Genomic DNA, 11649 nt, shown 5'->3' with positions numbered 1-11649 from the left:
TCCTCCCCCAGCCTGACATGTCTGATAACAGAGAACAATAGATTATATTCTGCTGTCCTATAGTCACCCTCCCCTCTCCGGCCACTCCTAGCGACACTGCCGAGAAGGATGACAAGGGGTTTACACTCCTATTTAAATGGGAATATGTACTGACACCTAGTGGTGAAAATGAGAATTGAGTATGAATTTTGGAAAATGTTCATGTGGCCCTCAAAGTTTTTATTTATTACCGGCTATTACTAGTCCCTGCCTTATGGTTTATTTCTTCATCGGTGGATATTTTCTACAATATTTTGTTACATGGTTTATCATCTTTTTCCCCACATTTGTAGCTTCTCCTGAAAAACAAATAAAAATACAATAATCAAGGTAATAAATATAATTATAACATAACATGACTGCAGATACAATGTAAAGAACCCTAATCCCGTAATGATCCCTAATCCCTGTAGATTGTCCCTGCTTCTAATACAACACTGACACCTATTGGTCAACCTGAAAACTGACGGCTTCATGTAACTTTTCTAATAAACGCCTCAACAATGAAGTTACAACACCAAGAAGAAAAAGTTTTGGAATTGTAGAGATCACAGGATCGGTAGAAAACACTGGTCACCAGGGAATATAATATACCTCCTACCTACCCAAACACTGGACACCAGGGAATATAATATACCTCCTACCTACCCAAACACTGGACACCAGGGAATATAATATACCTCCTACCTACCCAAACACTGGACACCAGGGAATATAATATACCTCCTACCTACCCAAACACTGGACACCAGGGAATATAATATACCTCCTACCTACCCAAACACTGGACACCAGGGAATATAATATACCTCCTACCTACCCAAACACTGGACACCAGGGAATATAATATACCTCCTACCTACCCAAACACTGGACGCCAGGGAATATAATATACCTCCTACCTACCCAAACACTGGACGCCAGGGAATATAATATACCCCCTACCTACCCAAACACTGGACACCAGGGAATATAATATACCTCCTACCTACCCAAACACTGGACACCAGGGAATATAATATACCTCCTACCTACCCAAACACTGGACACCAGGGAATATAATATACCGCCTACCTACCCAAACACTGGACACCAGGGAATATAATATACCTCCTACCTACCCAAACACTGGACACCAGGGAATATAATATACCTCCTACCTATCCAAACACTGGACACCAGGGAATATAATATACCTCCTACCTATCCAAACACTGGACACCAGGGAATATAATATACCGCCTACCTACCCAAACACTGGACACCAGGGAATATAATATACCTCCTACCTACCCAAACACTGGACACCAGGGAATATAATATACCTCCTACCTACCCAAACACTGGACACCAGGGAATATAATATACCTCCTACCTACCCAAACACTGGACACCAGGGAATATAATATACCGCCTACCTACCCAAACACTGGACACCAGGGAATATAATATACCTCCTACCTACCCAAACACTGGACACCAGGGAATATAATATACCTCCTACCTACCCAAACACTGGTCACCAGGGAATATAATATACATCCTACCTACCCAAACACTGGACACCAGGGAATATAATATACCTCCTACCTACCCAAACACTGGACACCAGGGAATATAATATACCTCCTACCTACCCAAACACTGGACACCAGGGAATATAATATACCGCCTACCTACCCAAACACTGGACACCAGGGAATATAATATACCTCCTACCTACCCAAACACTGGACACCAGGGAATATAATATACAACCTACCTACCCAAATACAGGACACCAGGGAATATAATATACCTCCTACCTACCCAAATACAGGACACCAGGGAATATAATATACATCCTACCTACCCAAACACTGGACACCAGGGAATATAATATACAACCTACCGACCCAAATACTGGTCACCGGGGAATATAATATACATCCTACCTACCCAAACACTGTACACCAGGGAATATAATATACCGCCTACCTATCCAAACACTGTACACCAGGGAATATAATATACCTCCTACCTATCCAAACACTGGACACCAGGGAATATAATATACCTCCTACATACCCAAACACTGGACACCAGGGAATATAATATACATCCTACCTACCCAAACACTGTACACCAGGGAATATAATATACCTCCTACCTACCCAAACACTGGACACCAGGGAATATAATATACCTCCTACCTACCCAAACACTGGACACCAGGGAATATAATATACATCCTACCTACCCAAACACTGGACACCAGGGAATATAATATACATCCTACCTACCCAAACACTGTACACCAGGGAATCTAATATACCGCCTACCTATCCAAACACTGGACACCAGGGAATATAATATACCTCCTACCTACCCAAACACTGGTCACCAGGGATATAATATACATCCTACCTACCCAAACACTGGACACCAGAGAATATAATATACCTCCTACCTACCCAAACACTGGATACCAGGGAATATAATATACCTCCTACCTACCCAAACACTGGTCACTAGGGAATATAATATACATCCTACCTACCCAAACACTGGACACCAGGGAATATAATTTACAACCTACCAACCCAAACACTGAACACCAGAGAATATAATATACCTCCTACCTACCCAAACACTGGTCACCAGGGAATATAATATACCTCCTACCTATCCAAACACTGGACACCAGGGAATATAATATACATCCTACCTACCCAAACACTGGACACCAGGGAATATAATATACATCCTACCTACCCAAACACTGGACACCAGGGAATATAATATACATCCTACCTACCAAAATACAGGACACCAAGGAATATAATATACCTCCTACCTACCCAAACACTGGACACCAGGGAATATAATATACATCCTACCTACCCAAACACTGGCCACCAGGGAATATAATATACATCCTACCTACCCAAACACTGGCCACCAGGGAATATAATATACATCCTACCTACCCAAACACTGGACACCGGGGAATATAATATACATCTTACCTACCCAAACACTGGTCACCGGGAAATATACTATTCCTCCTACCTACCCAAACACTGTACACCAGGGAATATAATATACCGCCTACCTATCCAAACACTGGACACCAGGGAATATAATATACCTCCTACCTACCCAAACACTGGACACCAGGGAATATAATATACATCCTACCTACCCAAACACTGGTCACCAGGGAATATAATATTCCTCCTACCTACCCAAACACTGGACACCAGAGAATATAATATACCGCCTACCTACCAAAACACTGGTTACCAGGGATATAATATACATCCTACCTACCCAAACACTGGTCACCAGGGAATATAATATACAACCTACCTACCCAAACACTGGTCACGAGGGATATAATATACATCCTACCTACGCAAACACTGGACACCAGAGAATATAATATACCTCCTACCTACCCAAACACTGGACACCAGGGAATATAATATACCTCCTACCTACCCAAACACTGGTCACCAGGGAATATAATATACATCCTACCTACCCAAACACTGGACACCAGGGAATATAATATACCGCCTACCTACCCAAACACTGGACACCAGGGAATATAATATACCTCCTACCTACCCAAACACTGGACACCAGGGAATATAATATACATCCTACCTACCCAAACACTGGATACCAGGGAATATAACATACCTCCTACCTACCCAAACACTGGTCACCAGGGAATATAATATACCTCCTACCTACCCAAACACTGGACACCAGGGAATATAATATACAACCTACCTACCCAAACACTGGTCACTAGGGAATATAATATACATCCTACCTACCCAAACACTGGACACCAGGGAATATAATTTACAACCTACCTACCCAAACACTGGACACCAGGGAATATAATATACCTCCTACCTACCCAAACACTGGTCACCAGGGAATATAATATACCTCCTACCTACCCAAACACTGGTCACCAGGGAATATACTATACATCCTACCTACCCAAACACTGGACAACAGAGAATATAATATACCTCCTACCTACCCAAACACTGGACACCAGGGAATATAATATACCTCCTACCTACCCAAACACTGGACACCAGGGAATATAATATACATCCTACCTACCCAAACACTGGTCACCAGGGAATATAATATACAACCTACCTACCCAAACACTGGTCACCAGGGATATAATATACATCCTACCTACCCAAACACTGGACACCAGGGAATATAATATACCTCCTACCTACCCAAACACTGCACACCAGGGAATATAATATACCTCCTACCTACCCAAACACTGGACACCAGGGAATATAATATACCTCCTACCTACCCAAACACTGGTCACCAGGGAATATAATATACCTCCTACCTACCCAAACACTGGACACCAGAGAATATAATATACCGCCTACCTACCAAAACACTGGTCACCAGGGATATAATATACATCCTACCTACCCAAACACTGGACACCAGGGAATATACTATACATCCTACCTACCCAAACACTGGACACCAGAGAATATAATATACCTCCTACCTACCCAAACACTGGTCACCAGGGAATATAATATACCTCCTACCTACCCAAACACTGGTCACCAGGGAATATAATATACCTCCTACCTACCCAAACACTGGTCACCAGGGAATATAATATACCTCCTACCTACCCAAACACTGGACACTAGAGAATATAATATACCTCCTACCTACCCAAACACTGGTCACCAGGGAATATAATATACAACCTACCTACCCAAACACTGGTCACCAGGGAATATAATATACATCCTACCTACCCAAACACTGGACACCAGGGAATATAATATACCTCCTACCTACCCAAACACTGGTCACCAGGGAATATAATATACCTCCTACCTACCCAAACACTGGTCACCAGGGAATATACTATACATCCTACCTACCCAAACACTGGACAACAGAGAATATAATATGCGTCCTACCTACCCAAACACTGGACACCAGGGAATATAATATACCTCCTACCTACCCAAACACTGGTCACCAGGGAATATAATATACAACCTACCTACCCAAACACTGGTCACCAGGGATATAATATACATCCTATCTACCCAAAAACTGGACACCAGGGAATATAATATACCTCCTACCTACCCAAACACTGGTCACCAGGGAATATAATATACCTCCTACCTACCCAAACACTGGTCACCAGGGAATATACTATACATCCTACCTACCCAAACACTGGACAACAGAGAATATAATATACGTCCTACCTACCCAAACACTGGACACCAGGGAATATAATATACCTCCTACCTACCCAAACACTGGTCACCGGGGAATATAATATACAACCTACCTACCCAAACACTGGTCACCAGGGATATAATATACATCCTATCTACCCAAAAACTGGACACCAGGGAATATAATATACCTCCTACCTACCCAAACACTGGTCACCAGGGAATATAATATACCTCCTACCTACCCAAACACTGGACACCAGGGAATATAATATACATCCTACCTACCCAAACACTGGTCACCAGGGAATATAATATACCTCCTACCTATCCAAACACTGGACACCAGAGAATATAATATACCTCCTACCTACCCAAACACTGGACACCAGAGAATATAATATACCGCCTTCCTACCAAAACACTGGACACCAGGCAATATAATATACCTCCTACCTACCCAAACACTGGATACCAGGGAATATAATATACCTCCTACCTAACCAAACACTGGATACCAGGGAATATAATATACCTCCTACCTACCCAAACACTGGTCACTAGGGAATATAATATACATCCTACCTACCCAAACACTGGACACCAGGGAATATAATTTACAACCTACCAACCCAAACACTGAACACCAGAGAATATAATATACCTCCTACCTACCCAAACACTGATCACCAGGGAATATAATATACCTCCTACCTATCCAAACGCTGGACACCAGGAAATATAATATACATCCTACCTACCCAAACACTGGACACCAGGGAATATAATATACATCCTACCTACCCAAACACTGGACACCAGGGAATATAATATACATCCTACCTACCCAAATACAGGACACCAAGGAATATAATATACCTCCTACCTACCCAAACACTGGACACCAGGGAATATAATATACATCCTACCTACCCAAACACTGGTCACCGGGAAATATACTATACCTCCTACCTACCCAAACACTGTACACCAGGGAATATAATATACCGCCTACCTATCCAAACACTGGACACCAGGGAATATAATATACCTCCTACCTACCCAAACACTGGATACCAGGGAATATAATACACCTCCTACCTACCCAAACACTGGACACCAGGGAATATAATATACCTCCTACCTACCCAAACACTGTACACCAGGGAATATAATATACCGCCTACCTATCCAAACACTGGAAACCAGGGAATATAATATACCTCCTACCTACTCAAACACTGGACACCAGGGAATATAATATACATCCTACCTACCCAAACACTGGATACCAGGGAATATAACATACCTCCTACCTACCCAAACACTGGACACCAGGGAATATAATATACCTCCTACCTACCCAAACACTGGACACCAGGGAATATAATATACAACCTACCTACCCAAACACTGGTCACTAGGGAATATAATATACATCCTACCTACCCAAACACTGGACACCAGGGAATATAATTTACAACCTACCTACCCAAACACTGGACACCAGGGAATATAATATACCTCCTACCTACCCAAACACTGGTCACCAGGGAATATAATATACCTCCTACCTACCCAAACACTGGACACCAGAGAATATAATATACCGCCTACCTACCAAAACACTGGTCACCAGGGATATAATATACATCCTACCTACCCAAACACTGGTCACCAGGGAATATAATATACAACCTACCTACCCAAACACTGGTCACGAGGGATATAATATACATCCTACCTACCCAAACACTGGACACCAGAGAATATAATATACCTCCTACCTACCCAAACACTGGACACCAGGGAATATAATATACCTCCTACCTACCCAAACACTGGTCACCAGGGAATATAATATACATCCTACCTACCCAAACACTGGACACCAGGGAATATAATATACCGCCTACCTACCCAAACACTGGACACCAGGGAATATAATATACCTCCTACCTACCCAAACACTGGACACCAGGGAATATAATATACATCCTACCTACCCAAACACTGGATACCAGGGAATATAACATACCTCCTACCTACCCAAACACTGGACACCAGGGAATATAATATACCTCCTACCTACCCAAACACTGGACACCAGAGAATATAATATACAACCTACCTACCCAAACACTGGTCACTAGGGAATATAATATACCTCCTACCTACCCAAACACTGATCACCAGGGAATATAATATACCTCCTACCTATCCAAACACTGGACACCAGGAAATATAATATACATCCTACCTACCCAAACACTGGACACCAGGGAATATAATATACATCCTACCTACCCAAACACTGGACACCAGGGAATATAATATACATCCTACCTACCCAAATACAGGACACCAAGGAATATAATATACCTCCTACCTACCCAAACACTGGACACCAGGGAATATAATATACATCCTACCTACCCAAACACTGGTCACCGGGAAATATACTATACCTCCTACCTACCCAAACACTGTACACCAGGGAATATAATATACCGCCTACCTATCCAAACACTGGACACCAGGGAATATAATATACCTCCTACCTACCCAAACACTGGATACCAGGGAATATAATACACCTCCTACCTACCCAAACACTGGACACCAGGGAATATAATATACCTCCTACCTACCCAAACACTGTACACCAGGGAATATAATATACCGCCTACCTATCCAAACACTGGAAACCAGGGAATATAATATACCTCCTACCTACCCAAACACTGGACACCAGGGAATATAATATACATCCTACCTACCCAAACACTGGATACCAGGGAATATAACATACCTCCTACCTACCCAAACACTGGACACCAGGGAATATAATATACCTCCTACCTACCCAAACACTGGACACCAGGGAATATAATATACAACCTACCTACCCAAACACTGGTCACTAGGGAATATAATATACATTCTACCTACCCAAACACTGGACACCAGGGAATATAATTTACAACCTACCTACCCAAACACTGGACACCAGGGAATATAATATACCTCCTACCTACCCAAACACTGGTCACCAGGGAATATAATATACCTCCTACCTACCCAAACACTGGACACCAGAGAATATAATATACCGCCTACCTACCAAAACACTGGTCACCAGGGATATAATATACATCCTACCTACCCAAACACTGGTCACCAGGGAATATAATATACAACCTACCTACCCAAACACTGGTCACGAGGGATATAATATACATCCTACCTACCCAAACACTGGACACCAGAGAATATAATATACCTCCTACCTACCCAAACACTGGACACCAGGGAATATAATATACCTCCTACCTACCCAAACACTGGTCACCAGGGAATATAATATACATCCTACCTACCCAAACACTGGACACCAGGGAATATAATATACCGCCTACCTACCCAAACACTGGACACCAGGGAATATAATATACCTCCTACCTACCCAAACACTGGACACCAGGGAATATAATATACATCCTACCTACCCAAACACTGGATACCAGGGAATATAACATACCTCCTACCTACCCAAACACTGGACACCAGGGAATATAATATACCTCCTACCTACCCAAACACTGGACACCAGAGAATATAATATACAACCTACCTACCCAAACACTGGTCACTAGGGAATATAATATACCTCCTACCTACCCAAACACTGGTCACCAGGGAATATAATATACAACCTACCTACCCAAACACTGGTCACCAGGGATATAATATACATCCTACCTACCCAAACACTGGACACCAGGGAATATAATATACCTCCTACCTACCCAAACACTGGTCACCAGGAAATATAATATACCTCCTACCTACCCAAACACTGGTCACCAGGGAATATACTATACATCCTACCTACCCAAACACTGGACAACAGAGAATATAATATACGTCCTACCTACCCAAACACTGGACACCAGGGAATATAATATACCTCCTACCTACCCAAACACTGGTCACCAGGGAATATAATATACAACCTACCTACCCAAACACTGGTCACCAGGGATATAATATACATCCTATCTACCCAAACACTGGACACCAGGGAATATAATATACCTCCTACCTACCCAAACACTGGTCACCAGGGAATATAATATACCTCCTACCTACCCAAACACTGGACACCAGGGAATATAATATACATCCTACCTACCCAAACACTGGTCACCAGGGAATATAATATACCTCCTACCTATCCAAACACTGGACACCAGAGAATATAATATACCTCCTACCTACCCAAACACTGGACACCAGAGAATATAATATACCGCCTTCCTACCAAAACACTGGACACCAGGCAATATAATATACCTCCTACCTACCCAAACACTGGTCACCAGGGAATATAATATACCTCCTACCTAACCAAACACTGGATACCAGGGAATATAATATACCTCCTACCTACCCAAACACTGGTCACTAGGGAATATAATATACATCCTACCTACCCAAACACTGAACACCAGAGAATATAATATACCTCCTACCTACCCAAACACTGATCACCAGGGAATATAATATACCTCCTACCTATCCAAACACTGGACACCAGGAAATATAATATACATCCTACCTACCCAAATACTGGACACCAGGGAATATAATATACATCCTACCTACCCAAACACTGGACACCAGGGAATATAATATACATCCTACCTACCCAAATACAGGACACCAAGGAATATAATATACCTCCTACCTACCCAAACACTGGACACCAGGGAATATAATATACATCCTACCTACTCAAACACTGGTCACCGGGAAATATACTATACCTCCTACCTACCCAAACACTGTACACCAGGGAATATAATATACCGCCTACCTATCCAAACACTGGACACCAGGGAATATAATATACCTCCTACCTACCCAAACACTGGATACCAGGGAATATAATACACCTCCTACCTACCCAAACACTGGACACCAGGGAATATAATATACCTCCTACCTACCCAAACACTGTACACCAGGGAATATAATATACCGCCTACCTATCCAAACACTGGACACCAGGGAATATAATATACCTCCTACCTACCCAAACACTGGACACCAGGGAATATAATATACATCCTACCTACCCAAACACTGGATACCAGGGAATATAACATACCTCCTACCTACCCAAACACTGGACACCAGGGAATATAATATACCTCCTACCTACCCAAACACTGGACACCAGGGAATATAATATACAACCTACCTACCCAAACACTGGTCACCAGGGAATATAATTTACAACCTACCTACCCAAACACTGGACACCAGGGAATATAATATACCTCCTACCTACCCAAACACTGGTCACTAGGGAATATAATATACCTCCTACCTACCCAAACACTGGACAACAGAGAATATAATATACGTCCTACCTACCCAAACACTGGACACCAGGGAATATAATATACCTCCTACCTACCCAAACACTGGTCACCAGGGAATATAATATACATCCTACCTACCCAAACACTGGACACCAGGGAATATAATATACCGCCTACCTACCCAAACACTGGACACCAGGGAATATAATATACCTCCTACCTACCCAAACACTGGACACCAGGGAATATAATATACATCCTACCTACCCAAACACTGGATACCAGGGAATATAACATACCTCCTACCTACCCAAACACTGGACACCAGGGAATATAATATACCTCCTACCTACCCAAACACTGGACATTAGAGAATATAATATACAACCTACCTACCCAAACACTGTACACCAGGGAATATAATATACCGCCTACCTATCCAAACACTGGACACCAGGGAATATAATATACCTCCTACCTACCCAAACACTGGACACCAGGGAATATAATATACATCCTACCTACCCAAACACTGGATACCAGGGAATATAACATACCTCCTACCTACCCAAACACTGGACACCAGGGAATATAATATACCTCCTACCTACCCAAACACTGGACACCAGGGAATATAATATACAACCTACCTACCCAAACACTGGTCACTAGGGAATATAATATACATCCTACCTACCCAAACACTGGACACCAGGGAATATAATTTACAACCTACCTACCCAAACACTGGACACCAGGGAATATAATATACCTCCTACCTACCCAAACACTGGTCACCAGGGAATATAATATACCTCCTACCTACCCAAACACTGGACACTAGAGAATATAATATACCGCCTACCTACCAAAACACTGGTCACCAGGGATATAGTATACATCCTACCTACCCAAACACTGGTCACCAGGGAATATAATATACAACCTACCTACCCAAACACTGG

At 42.4% G+C, this 11649-nt stretch overlaps 1 long non-coding RNA gene across 1 annotated transcript in view; it reads right to left on the bottom strand.

The window, feature by feature from the left end:
- Nucleotides 1-231: 231 nt before the first annotated feature.
- LOC142664477 (uncharacterized) overlaps nucleotides 232-11649 on the bottom strand; it is a 63596-nt gene continuing 52178 nt past the window's right edge. The window contains exon 3 of the long non-coding RNA XR_012851287.1: nucleotides 232-338. This is a non-coding gene — a long non-coding RNA (uncharacterized LOC142664477). The remainder of the gene's footprint in view (nucleotides 339-11649) is intronic.

Source organism: Rhinoderma darwinii, chromosome 12, assembly GCF_050947455.1.
Source record: "Rhinoderma darwinii isolate aRhiDar2 chromosome 12, aRhiDar2.hap1, whole genome shotgun sequence".
Lineage (NCBI taxonomy): Eukaryota > Metazoa > Chordata > Amphibia > Anura > Rhinodermatidae > Rhinoderma > Rhinoderma darwinii.
The sequence above is the reverse complement of the archived record's forward strand: the minus strand, read 5'-3'. Positions and strand labels throughout refer to the sequence as shown.